Below are 21,465 nucleotides of genomic sequence, written 5' to 3' on the forward strand. Positions count from 1 at the left end.
CTCTAACACACATACGCCTGCAATATTACTGTTGTAGTAGCACCTGCTGTACTGCAGTGGAATTAGGCAAGGTATCTTAAGTAGGGCTGGGCAAAGGCTCTTTTTAACCTTGCTGATTATTTTTTGTGATTTGTGTATTTTGTTGTGCTAATATACTTGTCTATTTATTAGAAAATTCACCTTGAGATAAATAATAATAACCTTGTAAAGCAGAAAGGCTGAAGGTGGTGCCTCTTTACTTTCTGTTGTGTTGAATAAGAACTGAGAGTTGGACAGATACCTACAGAGATTCTGTATAATGTATTTTGTGTAAGTATTAATTTTTTTTGTCCATCAAATTTCTGAGCTAAAGCCATCCCAGAGCTCATACTAGATAAGTTATAGGTATACATTGTTAGCGCTGTTAGACAGACAGATTCTGCACCCTTATTTTTTGGAAATGTGTCTTATTTCCACTTTTTTTTTTATTAGATTGCTTCTTGTAGATCAACTTGGCTTGCCGCTGTAGCTCCATAAACTGGCCCTGTTGCAGTCAGTAGTTAACTGATTTTCTAAACTTCTCAATTTTTGCTGAACACAATTAAAAAAAAAACAAAAAAAAAAACATCAATGCTGCAGTCATGTTTACCATTGCTAGAACTTGCGAAGAGCAACAGATATGGACCAGTGCTGGTACTATGTTGCTTGGGCGGGAAAGACTGTTTGTGGCACTCCTCACTGTGACCATTTTTCATCCATCACATGGTTGGGTTAGAAGAAATAGAAGTGAATCCAGTTACCTGTGTCAAACAGCTGAAACACTTATATTGGTCAAGAATACACTACATTACACCCACACTGAGTTCTAACGGCACTCGCATTGACAGAAGTCTTTATTCTAAGTATTCATCGACTGAGCAGGCCTGAAGCACTGCATGAGTTCAGTCATGAAATAGGTCTGAGACCTTTGGCTGCCTGCAGTGGTCTCCTGCTGGTCCCAAAGCCTGAATCTGATCACCACTGTCATGTGTTATTTCAGGTTTGAGTTTTATGGGGCATCTATCAAGCTCACACCTCGTGCCATAAATGTACAGTTGGAAATGTCAGACATCCTGGAACATGCTGAAACAGTCCAATAACAGGCTTATCTTACAACAACCAGAAACATTTACTGCAGACATTATTTTAAACCAACATAACTCCTTTTTTTATTACAACAAAATTATTTTTTCTCTTGTTGACAGATCTTTGGCATTCTTTCTGGGAGGCCCCCTAATAGGGGTTCTTTAACCTATAACCTTTCTTCCCTCACCTCCAACCTACAGCTTAGATTTTGTCTCATGACCCTCCACACCACAGCTTTGGAATGCAGTCTGGTATTCTGGGAATTCACTGTCCTAAAATAAAATGGAGCTCCTAAATTAAATGAAAGCCATTTAGTGTCTGGGTATGACATTATACAACTAGAATGGAATCATACTGAAAAACAGCACTGTATTGATTGACAGAAAATAGATCAGACAGTGATCTGATCTGTCATATAAGTTATCTAAGTATACATGCACTGGCAGCTGATGCCTTTATAGTGCCACATACATATCACATGTCTGCTTGAATAGTTTGTGTAGACATGGAGGACTGATATCTTCTTTCATACAGAAAAAACATCAGATAATTCTAGATGATGTGTCAAGAGAAAAGCTGTCGTAAAAAGCAGATAGAGAAAGGGATCCTGGGTGAATCATTCACTCTAAATGGGAATTAATGATTAATCCAGATTTTGGATTTGTATCCGAATCCGTTGTGGTTAAATGTGCTTCTTACGATTCTCTTTTTTCTCTTTGGTATTTTTCATGTTTCTGTATCTGTACCAGTTCTGTAAACGTGTATGATGTCTGCTAAAGCCACTTTCCTTAACTCTGTGAAGCCTCTCAGACTGGTGTTAAATCTGGTGAGACTCTTACCATCAAATACAAAGATTGCAAAACTTTGGGTAGTGATATCAGGTGGCCCCACATTCAAGTTTAACGCCCACATGTTCAAGATATTATAAGCCACTTTCAGTTATGTTTTATCTTATATATGGTCATGCACTCATTTACACAAGCACTTTAAGTGCTCTCTTTAAAAAATTACCAGTCCATTTCACATTTATCATGAGGTCTTGTGACAGGTTGATGCTATTTCCAGCACTTTTTGTGATATAGACAAAGCGTAAACTTGTAATCTAATTATGACAGTTCCTGTCTAACCTTTTATTATGTTCTTACAACAGGCTAACACATCCTTCTGTGTTAGTTGAATTCCTTATGTAACAGGTTGTCAAATCACCCAACAACTTCAGCCTGTCAAACATAGCAATGGAGCAGTATGTTAAAAAAAAAAACCCCAACTAATTAAGCATGCACTCAGTACCCTAAGAATTATTATGGTAGTTAAACACAGTGACAGTCACATATCATATCACTTCAAACAGAGGTGATCCAGTAATGCTGCACTAATGAATTACACTAACTATTCACTTTAGCTAAAGTTATTAAGTTAGCTAAAGAGTTGGGATGCTGTGTAAGACATAAATAAAGCAAAAACACAAAGGTTGTCATGCGCCGCGGCGCGTGTGCACAAAAGGATCCAGACGCAGACTCAGCACTAACAGAAAAGACACTTTATTATAATAACGAAAGGCGACCCGGGAAAACTAGGGAGCAAAACAAGGAACTAAAAACCCGGGGAAACAATGACACGAGGAAGCTGGGATCGGGACCGTGGGAGGCTGCAATAGAAAGGGGAGAGGATTACTAGGGAGCCGGGAAGCGGGGAAAACACATCAGGACTGAGTTAGAGTAGGGGGCTTACGATAGAACGGGACCGTGGAAGCTCGGGAGGGAAGTGTGGCAGTCCGTGAGCAGGATGTCCGTGGGGATAGCGAATGGGCCAGATGATGCACCGAGTGATCCAGTTGAGCCGGAGGACAGGCAGGTGGCAGACGCCGAGTCGAAACCTGGACACAAGTAGGCGGATTAAACACAGTTCCAACCAGAAGTGAATGCACGCTTTCGTAGAAGTCTAGTTACCACTGTGAAGTGACTAACGGACTGGCGTGGAGCATCCGTCAGCGCCGGGTTAAGTAGCTCTTCATGTAATCACCGTGATGGAGAGCAGGTGTGCCGGTGATGGCCCAGCCCGGGGGTGTGGCTACGCCATTATCACGCATTCCACAGACACAGGACCACGGACCATGACAAAGGTTTGGACACTGTTTTACATGTTTCCCTTCTGTAGGGGTCTCTGCAAGCATACAAGATGACAACTTTGGAATTCTACTAGAAACAGTTGATCATATTTTTTTTATCAAAACTGAATTCAGGGCAAACTACGCTAAATTAGTCAAAGGAGCTTGCAAAGAAAAGCGTCTGGACTTCTTTAAGTTGCTTGAAGACGTTTCACCTCTCATCCGAGAAGCTTCTTCAGTTCTAAGGTCAAATGGTGGGAAGTCCCAGATTTAAACCTAGTGGGAGTATCCCCCCCACAGAGGGACAAAAGGACCCCCTAATTTATGCTAAATTAGCGTTTTTAGCTAACAGCTACAATAAGCATAAAAGTTACTGTACGGCTATCATTTGTTAACATGACACTTGTTCTTATACATGTAATACATTTAATAGCAACCTGAGAGTTTATCCGCTGGTCATTCGACATGACGAATACTTCTGAAGTCTTAATTCAGTTCAAGACGCTGTAGATTCCCGTCAGTGACACTTTCGGTCCGCTAGTAAAACGTAGTTTCTGCGCTCGCTTACTCTTGAACCGGAACCGGATGTAAGTCCCAAAAAACTGAATTTTGGAACTGAAATTGAATTGTAGAAGTGAATCTGCAATTATTCAAGAGCTAAATTTTTAAAGGATAAAATACAGTGGGGCAAAAAAATATTTAGTCAGCCACCGATTGTGCAAGTTCCCCCACCTAAAATGATGACAGAGGTCAGTAATTTGCACCAGAGGTACACTTCAACTGTGAGAGACAGAATGTGAAAAAAAAATCCATGAACCCACATGGTAGGATTTGTAAAGAATTTATTCGTAAATCAGGGTGGAAAATAAGTATTTGGTCAATAACAAAAATACAACTCAATACTTTGTAACATAACCTTTGTTGGCAATAACACAGGTCAAACGTTTACTATAGGTCTTTACCAGGTTTGCACACACAGTAGCTGGTATTTTGGCCCATTCCTCCATGCAGATCTTCTCGAGAGCAGTGATGTTTTGGGGCTGTCGCCGAGCAACACGGACTTTCAACTCCCGCCACAGATTTTCTATGGGGTTGAGGTCTGGAGACTGGCTAGGCCACTCCAGGACTTTCAAATGCTTCTTACAGAGCCACTCCTTTGTTGCCCGGGCGGTGTGTTTTGGATCATTGTCATGTTGTAAGACCCAGCCTCGTTTCATCTTCAAAGTTCTCACTAATGGAAGGAGGTTTTGGCTCAAAATCTCACGATACATGGCCCCATTCATTCTGTCCTTAACACGGATCAGTCGTCCTGTCCCCTTGGCAGAAAAACAGCCCCATAGCATGATGTTTCCACCCCCATGCTTCACAGTAGGTATGGTGTTCTTGGGATGCAACTCAGTATTCTTCTTCCTCCAAACACGACGAGTTGAGTTTATACCAAAAAGTTCTACTTTGGTTTCATCTGACCACATGACATTCTCCCAATCCTCTGCTGTATCATCCATGTGCTCTCTGGCAAACTTCAGACGGGCCTGGACATGCACTGGCTTCAGCAGCGGAACACGTCTGGCACTGTGGGATTTGATTCCCTGCCGTTGTAGTGTGTTACTGATGGTGACCTTTGTTACTTTGGTCCCAGCTCTCTGCAGGTCATTCACCAGGTCCCCCCGTGTGGTTCTGGGATCTTTGCTCACCGTTCTCATGATCATTTTGACCCCACGGGATGAGATCTTGCGTGGAGCCCCAGATCGAGGGAGATTATCAGTGGTCTTGTATGTCTTCCATTTTCTGATGATTGCTCCCACAGTTGATTTTTTCACACCAAGCTGCTTGCCTATTGTAGATTCACTCTTCCCAGTCTGGTGCAGGTCTACAATACTTTTCCTGGTGTCCTTCGAAAGCTCTTTGGTCTTGGCCATGGCGGAGTTTGGAGTCTGACTGTTTGAGGCTGTGGACAGGTGTCTTTTATACAGATGATGAGTTCAAACAGGTGCCATTCATACAGGTAACGAGTGGGGGACAGAAAAGCTTCTTACAGAAGACGTTACAGGTCTGTGAGAGCCAGAGATTTTCCTTGTTTGAGGTGACCAAATACTTATTTTCCACCCCAATTTACGAATAAATTCTTTACAAATCCTACCATGTGGATTCATGGATTTTTTTTTTCACGTTCTGTCTCTCACAGTTGAAGTGTACCTCTGGTGCAAATTACTGACCTCTGTCATCATTTTAAGTGGGGGAACTTGCACAATCGGTGGCTGACTAAATACTTTTTTGCCCCACTGTATGGTTTCAAAGCAAATGGATTCATTTTCAAAATATAAAATTGAATTTCAAATTAGGCTAATTCATATTCAGTTTTTAAAAGCATTTATTCAAGTTACAATTCAGATTCAATCTGAGCAATTCAAATTCAAATTTAACTTATTCAAATTCAGTTTCTGATGGCACGGATTTCTGCCCATACACCTGGAGCTAAGGGGGCAAAACAATGGCACGAGTGCTGCTGTGTGTGTGTAAAAAAGATTTGTATGTGTAAAATAAATTTGTGCGTGCGTAAAAAAGATTTGTATGTGTAAAAAAGATCTGTGCGTGCGTAAAAAAGATTTGTGTGTGGACTTAGCCAAAAAAAACCCTGCAAGTTACAAGTATGAATTTTGACCCTATTTTTCTTCCTTTCATCTGATTGGTCAATGTCATGTCAATCACAAATGTAACAATCCAATCAGAGAACAGATGGGTTTGGCTGTCGGAGGGGCGCTTTTTTGAACTGCAGGTCCTTGAAGGGTAGCAGCTAGGTCCCCTAACTTTCAGTAGCTGTTGAAAGGATAAAGTTGTGGTCAGTGGTTAGAAATACCATTATTACTTTAGGATTAATTTAACACAAAGTCAGGGCTGACCCGGGACCATGGCTGTGAGTCACAGTGCGCAGCATAAAAGTCCTTTCACATCAGACGCGGGATGTGCTGCTAATGCTAACTGCTAACTAAAAGCAAAGGATCCAGAATTTGTTGCGCTGGCTGCTGGGCTCTGTGGGTTTTTGCAGCAGCTCTACCTGTACTAGATGCACCTGCTCCTTGTCTTTTCTATCTCTGATTTTATGTCCTCTACAAGAGTTTCTGGGGTTTTTTTTGCTACTTCTTCAAATGTTCAATAAAAACATGTATGCTAATTGATAACGGAGAAAGCTTTGTAATGAAGACTGTCATTTCCAAAACACTGCCCCCCCACGGTCCGCAGCGCTGTTGAAAAGGCTGTGGAAGTCCCTATATTAAACATGTAGACCTGTGACACAAAAATCACCAAACTCGGACGACCACAGACTGTTTTCCTTCATGGTGATGAAGGAAAACGCTGGGTTGGCATGTAAACGGGCATTTATTCCCTTCAAAGACCTGCAGTTCAAAAAAAGCGCCCCTCCGACTGCCAAACCCATCTGTTCTCTGATTGGATTGTTACATTTGTGATTGACATGACATTGACCAATCAGATGAAAGGAAGAAAAATAGGGTCAAAATTCATACTTGTTGGTCGTGTCCAAATTCATGGGCTGCATCCTCCTGAGGACCCGGCCTTCGCGGTCTACGTGGGCCGGGTCCTCAGAAGGTCGGGTAGGCCAGAAGTAAACGGCCATGAAATTGGACAGTCTAGCCTTCTGATTAGCGTCACCGCTGTCTCGGTGGAGTTTAATAAACTCAGCCGTCTGCTCCTTGCTATCTAAAATATAACGGGACACTGGCGTAAATTCTCGACTGTCTCATACTTCTGTTTAATCAGTTTTCTGTTTGACGTTTAGTCAGCTGTGTAAAAACCAAGGAGAAACCCACCCGGGGGATTAATAAAGTTTTATTTTATCTAATCTTATCTAATAACTTTAATCTCAGCCAAACCGATTTACTCACGAACAAACAAAACACTGAAAAAAGCCCAACAATAACATTTTTAGGTTGTCTAATTGTTGTCTAATTGTCTAATATATTACGTTTAACTCGAGCAGCGAAAGTCCGCGGTGATCTGAAAATGATGTGCCGGGAGTTGTGCCGTTCTCGGCCGCATCAGTAACCCTCGAGCTCCCGGCTAGCTATCGAGCTGGTGGGTAGCAGACGCCTCCGAAAACGTCGAAGCACTTTTGCAAATACGCGATATCTTGATAAACAGAGCAGATATTTGATGTTTACACAACTACTTCCTCGCCTGAAAATATGTTAAAAGTTTATTTTGTGACCCAGAAAGATTAGTATGAGTAATTTTAAAACTTAGTAGCGGCCGCCATTGTTGGAAACTGGAGTTTGGCTATGAATTCTGGGATATGGTAGGCCACAAAGGACACACCCGACCCATCCTTAAAATTCGGGGAAAAGGAGGACGCATTTGTCGGCTACATTTGGAGGAGTCTACGAATTTGGACAGCCTTCGGCGCGTCGCTGTGACGTAATCGGTCTACAAATGCGGCCTCAGGAGTATGCAGCCCATGAATTTGGACACGACCCATGTCACTACCCGATCCGTACCGGAAACCCGATCGGTACCCTGCATGCGCGAAAGGTGTCTACTTCCGGTCGAAGCATTTTACGATAGTTACAGGTCAGAGTACCTGTTAAGATGTTAAGAATAACAAGTATCTCTTAAAATGTTTCCGATAATGAAACATTTAATATAATGTAGACAAAAACAAAAAAATAAAAAGATAGTGACAGATCGGAACTCCCGATCCTTACTGCGCATGTGCAAAGTCGGACCGTACAAATTGGGTCTACCCGATCCGTACCGCGCATGTGCAGGGGCTTTCTTCTTCTTCTTCTGTTCGTTTAATGGCAGTTTACTCCCCAGTGTACGAGGATACCGCCACCTGCTGACTGAGCGAATGAACCCTATTGTAAACTGAATTAGCGTCATTACAAACGTGTGTTAAATTTGATTTAGTGATAATCGAGTGTGTTTATGCTTGTCTGTGTGGAGAGGATTGTTGGAAAAGTGATGATAATGTCCGCTATCACTGTCAATTGCCAGTAAACGCTTCATCTGGCTGCTGAATCTTCGCGTGACATATTATAAAGTCTGTATTATTAACTCGCCCCCTGGTGTCTGGCTGCAGTATAGGTCATAAACCCCACCTCCTCCATGTTAGCGGATGGGACTGGGGTCAGACTAAAATACATTTATTCTCCTCAGATAATTTTTTTTCCAAAGATTCTTTCTTTTGTTATCAATAGTTCTCATCACGCTGATTAATGTCCAAGGGGACTCCTCTCCCATAAGTTTGATTCTAATTCCTACCACGGTGACGTTAAATTGGGGTGAAACGTCAAATCAAATCAAATCAAATCAAATCACTTTTATTGTCACATCACATGTGCAGGCACACTGGCACAGCACATGCGAGTGAAATTCTTGTGTGCGAGCCCCACAAGCAACAGAGATGTGCAAACACAACAACACAAACGAGCAAAATACAAGAATGGCCAACCTGAAACTAATAAATATATGTACAATATATAATAGTGTATGCATTTCTGGATGTGTATACTAAATATTTTCCTACGTGTGTGTGTGTGTGTATACACATTTTTACAAATTAAATAGTAAAAAAAAAAAAAAAAAAAAAAAAAAAAAAAAAAAAAATAATAATAATAATAATAATAATAATAATAATAATAATAAAATATATAAAATATACAGAGTTGAATATGTGCAAAACAAGTGGCATTTATATACAGTGTGGAGTGCATAATGTTGAAGTTCCAGTAGTGAAGCTGAGGTGTCTATGACGTGTTCAGCAGTCTGATGGCCTGATGGAAAAAGCTGTCTCTCAGTCTGCTGGTACGGGACCGGATGCTGCAGAACCTCCTTCCTGATGGAAGCAGTCTGAACAGTTTATGGCTGGGGTGACTGGAGTCCTTGATGATCCTCCCCGCTTTCCTCAGGCAGCGCTTCCTGTAGATGTCTTGGAGGGAGGGAAGCTCACCTCCAATTATCCGTTCAGAGCACCGCACTACTCGCTGGAGAGCTTTGCAGTTGTAGGCGGTGCTGTTGCCATACCAGGTGGTGATGCATCCAGTGAGGATGCTCTCAATGGCACAGTGATAGAAGGTCCTGAGGATGCGGGGGCTCATGCCGAATCTTTTCAGTCTCCTGAGAAAGAAGAGGCGCTGCTGCGCCTTCTTCACTGTTTTGTTTGTGTGTACTGACCACGTAAGATCCTCAGCCAGATGTACACCAAGGAACCGGAAGCTGCTCACTCTCTCCACAGCAGCGCCGTTGATGGTGATGGGGGTGTGTACTTCTCTGCACCTCCGGAAGTCCACTATCAACTCCTTTGTCTTTGCGACGTTGAGGGTGAGATGGTTGTCTTGACACCAGTGGGTCAGGGCGCTGACCTCCTCCCTGTAAGCCGTCTCATCACCGTTGGTGATAAGACCCACCACTGTAGTGTCGTCCGCAAACTTCACAATGATGGTAGAGCTGTTAGTGGCTGTGCAGTCGTAGGTGTAGAGTGAGTACAGGAGAGGGCTCAGTACACACCCCTGTGGAGCACCAGTGTTCAGTGTGATGGGGGATGAGGTGATGCTGCCCAGTCTGACCACCTGGCGTCTGTCAGACAGGAAGCTAAGGATCCAGCTGCAGAGGGAGCTGCTCAGTCCTAGATCCTGCAGTTTCCTGTCCAGCTTCGAGGGAACGATGGTATTGAATGCTGAGCTGTAATCTACAAACAGCATCCTCACATACGTGTCTCTCTTCTCCAGGTGTGACAGGGCAGTGTGTAGTGTCAGGGCTATGGCATCATCAGTGGACCTGTTGTGGCGGTATGCAAACTGTAGAGGGTCCAGTGAGTCGGGTAGTGCAGAGCAGATGAAGTCCCTGACCAGCTTCTCGAAGCATTTGCTTACGATGGGGGTCAGGGCTACAGGTCGCCAGTCGTTCAATGAGGAGATGGTGGAGGATTTGGGTACAGGGACGATGGTGGCCATTTTGAAGCAGGCTGGGACTACAGACAGAGAGAGGGAAAGGTTGAAGATGTGTGTGAACACTCCAGCCAGCTGAGCCGCGCATGACCTGAGGACGCGGCCGGGAATCCCGTCCGGACCAGTAGCTTTGCATGCGTTCACCTTCCTGAAGCACTTCCGCACATCCTCCTCAGACACAGTGTGCGCACTGACGTCATCCGCGGTGCGCACACTGTCCGGTCTCATGGTGTTCGCTGTGTCGAATCTAGCGTAGAATACGTTTAGATCCTCACACAGAGAGGCCGTGGTCTGCGGTGTGCTGGTTTTCCCTCTAAAGTCTGTGATCGTCATCATAACAGCTTTGACTGGCAGCTGCAGTCACAGAGAAACTTGCATATCTCTGTTCGGGAATAGCAGGTAGAGCGTAGGCTCTGAGAGGAGGGCCAGCATTTACGCTTCGCAAACACGACGAGTGTTTTAACCTGACAGCCTGAGGTGTTCTTCAGTAAACTGGACTACCCGACAGAAGGACCCGAGGCCCCGCTGCACTTTTTCGGTAAGTTAGACGTGTTTGTAAGCTACTCCGTAACTACCGTCCTTAGCTCGGTCCTGAGATCTAGCTAGCTAAGACGAGGACTCTGCTGTCAGGGTTAGTTTAACTAACCCGTGCAGGTGAATGAATTTACCCTGACTAAAGAAATCAAGAGAAACGCTCCGGGCTACTCACTAATTACTGTTACTGTACTTTTATTACAAGTATTATACTGTAAAAGCAACAGGCTGCACTCTGCTTTAGCTCCTGTGCAGAGCTGATTATTAAATATGTGCAAACAACAGCATGTTTTCAGTCTCTTGCCACATCTATAAAGACAGTAACTTTTTAAAAAAAAAAAAGCTTGTACCTTGTAGCTCCTCATTAATCAGGAACTATGGATTAAAGTACTGTAGTCTACTGTAATACTGAAAAAAAATGTAAGAGAACAACTTCAGATCCTGAGTGTGTGAGGACAGAAGAATCAGCTTTATTTCAATTTTGAGGGATAAAATTTATGAGTTTGATGGTTCTGTTCTGTGATTACAGGAGAGCCCTCAGATTCAGACCTCAGCACCACCCAGTGACAGCAGACAGATCAACATGTTCACATGTTAACTGCAAAATGAACTGATGAAAACAGTACAAAGGTTAACGTACGACATGTGCTGCAGTGAAAGCTGCAGCTGTTTTATTGATAAAGTTAAACACAAAAAAACAAAAGGATTAATCATCCCTGTAACAGTGTCACTATATATCAGCATTAACTGGACCTCAGTTTGTATCTCAGACCTGCACAGCTTCCGTTTTAAACACTTGATGTACTCAGCTGCATGAAGAGCACGTTTGAGTTTCTCTAACACAATTAAATAAAACCTGATGAAAGTCAAAGGTCGTTACTTGTATGTTGAACTACAAACTTGTCATCTGGAATTCTTTCACAGTTTTTTTGCACATAGTGGGTTATTTACCATAAAGTGATGCAGAGTTATTCATACCAGAGTAACCAAAGAGGATCACATATTTTTAAATATATAACTTTCTACAGGACTGAATATAATATCTTTTTGTGAAAGTCCGGAGCCTCTGGGGAGTATCCAAGTATCGTAATTGTCGGGCTACAAGCCGCTACTTTTTGCACAAGCTTTGAACCCTGCGGCTTTTAGTCAGGTGCGGCTTTTCTATGGATTGTCCATGATTTTTGTCATATCGTAAGACGATTTGTTTTGTTTGTTCCGCTGTTGTACGGCACTACGTTGCCTGGCGGAAGGGCATGTGATCAGACACACAGTATCGGGGTTCAAGAGTGGTATGTTGGTCACGTGTCCATCCGCCAGGCAACATAGTGCCGTACAAGTAGTGCGAAAAACAAACTTCAAATTAACGCTACGCGTTCAGCGGGAGTCGTGGATGACGAGCGGCAATAAACTTGCGAAAAGCAAGTTATGCTCAACTCCACCATTGGATTCTGACAGCGTGGAAAAGTGTGAAAACATCCACGATCACCAACGGATTTTGAAGGGCTGGACTGCTGCATTATGGAGAGGAGGACACCGCCACGGCCCTTCAGAGGGTGTTCGACTCTGACACTGACAACGAGGATTTCTTTGGTTTTGTAAGCGACAACGAATGAAAGAAGCTGAGAGTGGATAACGTAGCCATCCTGAGCCTGTTCGAATCAGACACTGGAGGAGAGGACTTTGGTGGTTTTAGTGCGCAGGAAGATGGTGGTGAATGACTGACTTTTCTTCTTGTGAAAGCCGTGTCACTGCACCTGAGCCTAAAAGGTAGTCTGAATCTATTTTCTGGTGTGCTGTAGGTTATTTTTATGTACTACATTTGTTACTCATTTATGAAGCACAGTACATGTTTCGTACTTGTAATTACCGCTACTTGTACATACACCTAAAAAGTTATGCAAATATGTACCCATAACTTGTTTTTCAAAATATTAATAAAAGTGATGTCTCCAAACAGCCATCTCTTTCCTGACAATTCCCTTTGTGCATATTCTCTTACATATGATAAGTCAACATTGAAACACCTGCGGCTTTTGGTCAGGTGCGGCTAATGTATGTATGTATGTGTGTATATATATATATATATATAAAAAAAACACCCAGCACGCCCCTGCGGGCGGTTTATCCTTCAAGCTCGGGTCCTCTACCAGAGGCCTGGGAGCTTGAGGGTCCTGCGCAGTATCTTAGCTGTTCCCAGGACTGCGCTCTTCTGGACAGAGATCTCCGATGTTATTCCCGGGATCTGCTGGAGCCACTCGCCTAGCTTGGGAGTCACCGCACCTAGTGCTCCGATTACCACGGGGACCACCATTACCTTCACCCTCCACATCCTCTCGAGCTCTTCTCTGAGCCCTTGGTATTTCTCCAGCTTCTCGTGTTCCTTCTTCCTGATATTGCTGTCATTCGGAACTGCTACATCGATCACTACGGCCGTCTTCTTCTGTTTGTCTACCACCACTATGTCCGGTTGGTTAGCCACCACCATTTTGTCCGTCTGTATCTGGAAGTCCCACAGGATCTTAGCTCGGTCATTCTCCACCACCCTTGGGGGCATCTCCCATTTTGACCTCGGGACTTCCAGGTTATACTCGGCACAGATGTTTCTGTACACTATGCCGGCCACTTGGTTATGGCGTTCCATGTATGCCTTGCCTGCTAGCATCTTGCACCCTGCTGTTATGTGCTGGATTGTCTCTGGGGCATCTTTACACAGCCTGCACCTGGGGTCTTGCTTGGTGTGATAGACCCCAGCCTCTATGGATCTTGTACTCAGAGCTTGTTCTTGTGCTGCCATGATTAGTGCCTCTGTGCTGTCTTTCAGTCCAGCTTTGTCCAGCCACTGGTAGGATTTCTGGATATCAGCCACCTCCTCTATCTGCCGGTGGTACATACCGTGCAGGGCCCTGTCCTCGTCTCCCTCCTCTTTCTTGGGTTTCTGCTGCCTGAGGTATTCACTGAGCACTCGGTCAGTTGGGGCCATCTTCCCAATGTATTCTTGGATGTTCGTTGTCTCATCCTGGACTGTGGTGCTGACACTCACCAGTCCCCGGCCCCCTTCCTTCCGCTTAGCGTATAGCCTCAGGGTGCTGGACTTGGGGTGAAACCCTCCATGCATGGTAAGGAGCTTTCTTGTCTTTATGTCAGTGGCTTCTATCTCCTCCTTTGGCCAGCCTATTACCCCAGCAGGGTACCTGATCACGGGCAGGGCGTACGTGTTGATGGCCCGGATCTTGTTCTTACCATTCAGCTGACTCCTCAGGACTTGCCTGACCCTCTGCAGGTACTTGGTGGTTGCAGCTTTTCTAGCGGCCTCTTCATGGTTCCCATTCGCCTGCGGGATCCCCAGGTACTTGTAACTGTCCTCTATGTCTGCAATGTTGCCTTCTGGTAGTTCAATCCCCTCAGTTCTGACTACCTTCCCTCTCTCTCTCTGTGTGTGTGTGTGTGTGTGTGTGTGTGTGTATGTGTATATATATATATATATATATATATATATATGTGTGTGTGTTGTGTGTTGAATCCTTAAATAACACAGACTATTAAGAGTAGCAGGTGTGTAGCATCGCTAACTAGCTAGCAACAAGCCTCCAACACAGTACATATGCTAGCGGCTAATGTAGCAAACGAATTAACAACAGAGCAATTTTAGAACTATAAGATAAGCTGTGTGTCTTTTTTTTTTTTTTTTTTTTTTTAAACAGTGACATGGTTGTATTTACCTTAATTAAACGAGTCGTCAGTCGCAGTAAACCAGCAAAAAACTCGAACCACAGGTGCTACGTAAAAAGTGTAGGGGGGTGTGTGGGCGGGAGTGTTACACAGTCGCTCCACCTCAAGTCACTACTGCTCAGACTCTGGCTCCAAATTTGCAAGATGGCAGCCTCCACAAGCAGGATATTTTGGCTTCATTTTTGCACAATGGTAGGAGGCGGTGTCGCGTCGTCCATCTTTTATACAGTCATTGCTTGTAACTTGCAGGGTTTTTTTTGGCTAAATCCACACACAAATCTTTTTTACACATACAAATCCTCATTTACAAGTGCAAAACCGATTTACAAGTACAAAATATTTATGACCACATTTTGAGCCCATAGATTTGTGGCGTTTACCGTGTTTGGAGTGTGTAGTTAATGTGTTGTCTTCTGTAGTTGGTGTGTAGTGTTGTGCATCCAATCGTTCAGTCTGACGTCACTAGCCGTGTCTGGGCTTAAACTCCGCTGCAGGTCCATATATCAAATGATCACTGTGGCATTACTGAGAGTTAAAACACTATCTTAAGTCTTTCATCTTTAATAAAATTATCAGCGTTCTGCTCTACCAGGTGTAACAATTGAGTTTAACATCCAGGCATCCATGAAAATGGAATTTATGACATTTAACGGAGTTAGAAGAGCCGTACGTTTTAATTTGTTTCCAAAACCCCGCAGTCAGGACATGCTATATTGTATTTAGATAGAAGTTAGCGAGCTAACTCCCTGCTATCACTTCCAGCATAAATGAAGACAGAAAACTAAACAGCAGTGACATTTGTAGGGTTACGGAAGTTTGGCTAGCTGGTATATAATCAGAATCAGAATACTTTATTGATCCCTGGGGGAAATTATTTTTTGTTACAGTGCTCCATTTTAAACCAACATTAAGACAAGACAGACAATACACTAACTAAGAATAGTACAATATATACATATATATACATACATACATAAGTCACTCATAAATAAATAGTTGGAAAAGAAACATGTGTAGTTGTAGCAGCAAACAGTGTGTTAAGTGGATGCGTTGTACAGGGAGATGGCCACAGGCAGGAATGATTTCCTGTGTCGTTCAGTGGTGCTTTTCGGTAATCTCAGTCTCTCACTGAACGTGCTCCTGTGACTGACCAGCATGTCATGGAGTGGGTGGGAGGTGTTATGATAATGATGTGCTACGTGACCGCTAGCGACACAACTATGTTAGCATAATATAAACAAGCTAACCTTTTTCCACTCGATAAAAGTTAACGTGAGTGTTCTGGGTGGTCAGGAACAAATGTAATCGCATGGCAGGATGCTGTAAAAGGACCAAACTTCAGCCAGGAGAACAACTGAGATAATCCATCCACAATACGAGGCTAGTCATTCATATACTGCTGCATGGGCTGTGCTGTAGTTACATCGTAAGGTTTTAAAAACTGAGCTTAAATAAATGATTAGCGGTAATAAAAGCCGAGGGAGGTCAACGGTGATCACCAACTTTTTTAGGAGCTTTTTGAGATTAAATAGAAGAAAATACAAAGCTTTAAACATGTTAACAACACAAAAGCCATATTAAATGCAGACTACTTTAGGCCCGCAAGTAGGATTCGTCACGTCATCACTTAACAATCGGATAGTTTTGTGTTGTGTGTCAGAACAATGAAGCGACTGCTGTCTCCAGGTAGAGAACAGGAGTGATACACCTGCTGCTGTCAGACCTGCAGGTATCAGGCTGTGATGTTCTCCTTTATAGTGGACAGAAATAATTTTTTTTTTGGAGTGGCACAAATAATTTGTGTGGCATCTTATTGAATGCAGCTGATTGTTATGTAAACAGTTTGAAATGCTTATTAAAAAGGGTAAAAGGTAAATGGATGCAAATAACATTGTTGTTTACAAAACTTGTGCATAGGATTTTAAAACTGACAATTTATATTTGCATTTAAAGGTATGAAATATGATTCCATAAACATGTTTGTGGTTGTTACAATAAAAAAAAATGTAACTTTTTCTACTCTGATTTTGTTTTTTGACTGATTTTAGATCAATTGTGTTAATACAGTATGTCAAAATGAAAACATAACTGTAAATTCAGACACCTGAGGTTGTGCTGAAAAGAATGATGCCAAACAAGGCAAAGAAAACATCTAAAGTAGTCAAAAATGGCCAATTATAACCTGGAGCCCACAGGGATAAAAAAAAATTATATATTTTTTTAAAGTAATGCAATAGCTACTTCAAGTAATTAACTACTTTTAGAATCTTGTAACTCGGTTACTTCTTCAAAAAAAGTAACTAGTAACTATAATTACTTTTTCAAAGTAACTTGCCCAACACTGCACACAACATCTCTCTCGTTCACTTAAATAACTTTAAATGTGTGTTCCCCAATCGACTGGCACAGACAAATCAGTTGTGTTAAGTACCAGTATAAAACTGAGCATGAAAATGTAAATGTACCACCATGCAAACAAGACACTGCTATTGTGAGAAAGCATGCTGCAAGTCCCGTCAATGCAAAATGAAAGTAACATCACTGAAAGAGGGTTTTGTGACAAGAACATGTAAAAGTCAAACAGTTGTCTCATCTTAAGGACTATCAAGCATATACCAAAAGCAAAAGTAACAGGTCAGTGTGTGGAGTTCAGGCAACACAAACTAAGTCTTCTGTTTCACCTACTAGTACTGTAGCCCACTTTACAGACAAACATACCAAAACTTTATGTAACACTGATCAAGCGCTAATGAATTAATACAGGCTAGGTATTGAGTGAAATATTATGGTTATTATTAATCAGAACATTTAGGAATGCTACTGGAGCTGATGGGCAGTAATTAATAAATACACACAACACAAAAATGCTTTTGCAGGTACCATGTATTTAACCAAACCCCAAAGAAAAATAAGAAAAGAAAAGGAAAACTTAAATAATCACTCCTGCTGCAGCTATTCAATTAATCAAAAACCCAGTGGGGGTGCACAAAGACAACTAAGCAAATTCTTCTGGCTTATACCAAGCAATACAGATTCTCAAAAAAAAAACAAAAAACAAAAAAAACAACAGTTCCCCATAAATAACACATATTAACATCAAATCCACTGATCCAAACTGAAGTCCATGAGTTCTATCTGAATGTCCATGAGAGATGTCCAAGCGCTATTGTCCATAAATGAGGGGAATGGTGTGTATGATTGCGGAAATCAGTGTATTTGGAAAATGGGGACAGAGCGTCGTCTTTGATAGCTTCCTACCCAACCAGTGGAAGCTTCAATTGCAGAATGAGTCCTGCTCCTAGCCGTTCATTGGCTCGCCACCCTTTTTCATACCCCAAAAAAGGTTCACCTGGCCTGCATTAAATAAACAAGGCCAATAAGAAATCACAAGAATAATACAAAAATGTCAGCCAATTAAGCTAAATACATTAAGTTATTCTTGTTCCTGTTTACACAATTTATAAATAAATAAACAATATATTGGTTAAATATAATATATTTAACCAATAATTTAACTGAAACATTTCAACTGCTATATACATACATACATGATATGTAGCGTCACAACATTTTTTATTCAACAAATATTGGTCAAATCAAAATCAAAACCAAATTGTTTGGACAGGTGTTGTGCCAAAAACTGATTTCCGGTATTTGCCAAAAAGCGATTGCTCATATTTAAAGTGCTATAAGTAACTTGTTGGGCTATAATATGTTAAACATATGTCAAATGCATCCCTTATGGATGACATAAAGTCATCTTGAGCCACAAACAACATTCGTGTAACAAGATACAAGCCGCAATCAGTTTTTGGCAGCGACTTTTATATAACCTTTATTTATGCAGTAAAAAAAATCTCATTAACATTAAAAATGTATTTTGTAAGAGTAAGTTGCCCAACAGGACAGCAGAAATGGCAGCAAATATTACAATAGTTCTGTAAAAATATTTTAAGTGGGGATAAAGGACCGGATTGGTTATAATGTAAGTACAAGTTGTAAAGATACTTAAAAAACATAATTTTTTTAATTCTTTATGTAACCCCTTTGTATCCCCTGTTCACCGAAGTCTATTTACGAACATACGTAAAAATATTACACATAAAAAATACACAGAAACACTGGAAATCAGTTTTTGGCAGACAATCACTTTTTGGCACAACACCGGCAGCAGCCAATTAGCGTCAGCTGGTAGCAATACAAACAGTAAATTAAAAGTTCAAACTCACCAATTCCGTTCTGTTCAGTGCACAACAACACTATGGCTCTGGCTCACAGTAATCAGCATCTAAGTTGCATAAGTTAGTTGGTGTTAAAAAATGCATTAAAACGGGAAAAGCAAATGTTTGCCAATACACACCTGCAACAGCTCTGTCACCTGGCTTGCCTCCACGCATCTGACGGGAAGAAGCCGGTAGTTACCCCCGTCAAAAATTGTTTCCCCATTCACGGGAGCGCGCAAAGTAGGAGGAGCCACTTGCCCAGCTCCGTTCTGTACGCTACTTGTCACTGATCTGCAGTCGACGCGATAAAGAGTAAAAGCTGGAAAACAGCAGACTCGATGAATTTAATATTAGTTTCGTGTAGCACGGTGGCACAGTGGTTAGCACTGTTGCCACACAGCAAGAAGGTCCTGAGTTCAATTCCACCATCAGGCCGGGGTCTTTCTGTGTGGAGTTTGCATGTTCTCCCCGTGTTTGCGTGGGTTCCCTCCGGGTACTCCGGCTTCCTCCCACAGTCCAAAGACATGCACCTTGTGGGGATAGGTTAATTGGATAATACAAATTGTCACTAGGTGTGAATGCGAGTGTGAATGGTTGTCTGTCCCTGTGTGTTGGCCCTGCGACAGACTGGCGACCTGTCCAGGGTGTACCCTGCCTTTCGCCCTATGACAGCTGGGATAGGCTCCAGCGCCCCCCGCGACCCTGAAAAAGAGAAGCGAATGGATGGATATTGTAATGTGCCGTGTGGAAGACAGTTTACCTTATAATGTACACTGAAATAACCTGCTGGGAATACTTTGTCTAGAAAAAGACTTTGATACTATAATACTGTAAAACCAGATGCGATCATGGAAACACGTCGCTCTCCAGTGAATTTACACTCAGTTTACACTTTGTAGCGACGCTATCACGAATGAGTTTATTTGCAAAATCAATCTCAGTATAACCAATAAGTACAGTAACTTTGGAGAAGATGTCTTATTCACAGCAAAAGTTATGGAGGGATACAGATTTTATCAGGCTGTGTGGCATCGGCTGCCAAAATGTGTGCCCCCCCCCCCCCCCATCTGTAATCCATATTGCCTTTGTCATCACAAAGGGTATATTTGCCAAATAGGTCACAGTATAACCAATAAGTACAGTAACTTTGGAGAAGATGTCTCATTCACAGAAAAAGTTATGGAGGGATACAGATTTTATCAGGCTGTGTGGCATCGGCTGCCAAAATGTGTGCCCCCCCCCCATCTGTAATCCATATTGCCTTTGCCATCACAAAGGGTATATTTGCCAAATAAGTCACAGTATAACCAATAAGTACAGTAACTTTGGAGACCATGTCTTATTCACAGCAAAAGTTATGGAGGGATACAGATTTTATCAGGCTGTATGGCATCGGCTGCCAAAATGTGTGCCCCCCCCCCATCAATAATGCACCTTGGCGTTGCTATCACGAAAGAGTTTATTTGCAAAATAAATAACAGTATAACTAATAACTACAGTAACTTTGGAGACCATTTGGTTTTTTAGACTTTTTAATTTAACATCTACATCTATATATGTAGATATGTGTTCTCGACAATGTGTGCCATAAGAACACTAGCTGTGGACCTTTAGTGTCAACTATGTACAAGCAAGACAAATAAACACATCTTCTGGTGGTGGGCTTTTCACGCAGAGCTGGTGGAACCACCGCAAACACATCTCACACTGAATCTGTAAAAAAATAAATAATTACAAATCCCAATGTTAAAATTTCATTTATGGGAATTGATCATAACATTTAGCAGTCTTTCTTGATGTCATTACCCATTTGTTGTCAGTTTCATGCTCTTCTTCCCCGCAGAAATGACAGATGTTTGTCAAGTCATCTGTTTTAAAAAGTGAAAAAATAGCACATAGAGTATACTACCTACTGCACTTATTACTTCATTCAAACAACTATATGGTTTGTTTCTACAGCCATCATGATGAAAATATTCATGATGTGAGAACATTGAATGGTGGAAAATGAGTTACCTGTCTCTAGGAGAAGAGTGGTGGCAATTTGCAGCCTGTGTGTGTTTATGGCGTTTTTTGTAGACAGAAAGTCTATTGACTCTTTTCGCAAGATCTTTTCAGCAAACTGAAAAAGAGATTCGAAGATGACTAAATAGGCTAATATTGTAAATGTTATTTTATAGTAATTTGTTTCCTGTGAATCAAGTTCTTTCTTTTATTGTGTAATTATCTTATATTCCTTTTCCTGTCATTAACATTTATTACAACACAACATTTCCAATATTCTCGTATATATGTATGTATTACGGTTAAGACTCGTACTTTCAATGCAAAGACTCCACATGAGGTAGCGTCCACTTGTTTTGGGTGTTTGACTGTGTCACAAGTCCATCTTGAGACGTTGCATCCTTTTTTTCGCATGAATGAAAGACAAGTACAATAAAAACAAATAACATGTTTTAAAATTTTGGTGACACAAGAAGGTGAACAGTATGGAGAGCTTAAGTGTCTGTTGAACATCAAGTTAAGAACTGACCACACTGTTTTGTTAAAATCATTACTTTTTAAAAGTCTACAACGCATTTCCGTGGACAATTACTTCTGCTTTTTTTCCCGTTTCCGCCCATGATATAGAAATCAATCACTTACACAGTACACTTTGAAGAGATGTGGAGGAGGAGCAAAGATGAAATTCACACATGTATAACCTATGTGAAATTATTTAAGACATTTGTCTGATGTTTTAGTGCTAAACCTCCGCAACACTTTATGCAACTACTAAACATTATTCTCCCCATGCTATATTTTC

At 41.8% G+C, this 21,465-nt stretch overlaps 1 long non-coding RNA gene across 1 annotated transcript; it reads right to left on the reverse strand.

The window, feature by feature from the left end:
- Positions 1-20,405: 20,405 nt before the first annotated feature.
- On the reverse strand, positions 20,406-21,369 carry LOC146705423 (uncharacterized). The gene is made up of 3 exons (XR_014921366.1): positions 20,979-21,369; positions 20,676-20,781; positions 20,406-20,527 (listed from the first exon to the last, which is right to left on the reverse strand). It is a non-coding gene; the product is annotated as an uncharacterized LOC146705423 (long non-coding RNA).
- Between the last annotated feature and the right edge of the window lie 96 nt (positions 21,370-21,465).

Source organism: Copadichromis virginalis, linkage group LG7, assembly GCF_057382275.1.
Source record: "Copadichromis virginalis isolate Kocher_CV1m ecotype Utaka linkage group LG7, C_Virginalis_male_GT1.1, whole genome shotgun sequence".
Classification (NCBI taxonomy): domain Eukaryota; kingdom Metazoa; phylum Chordata; class Actinopteri; order Cichliformes; family Cichlidae; genus Copadichromis; species Copadichromis virginalis.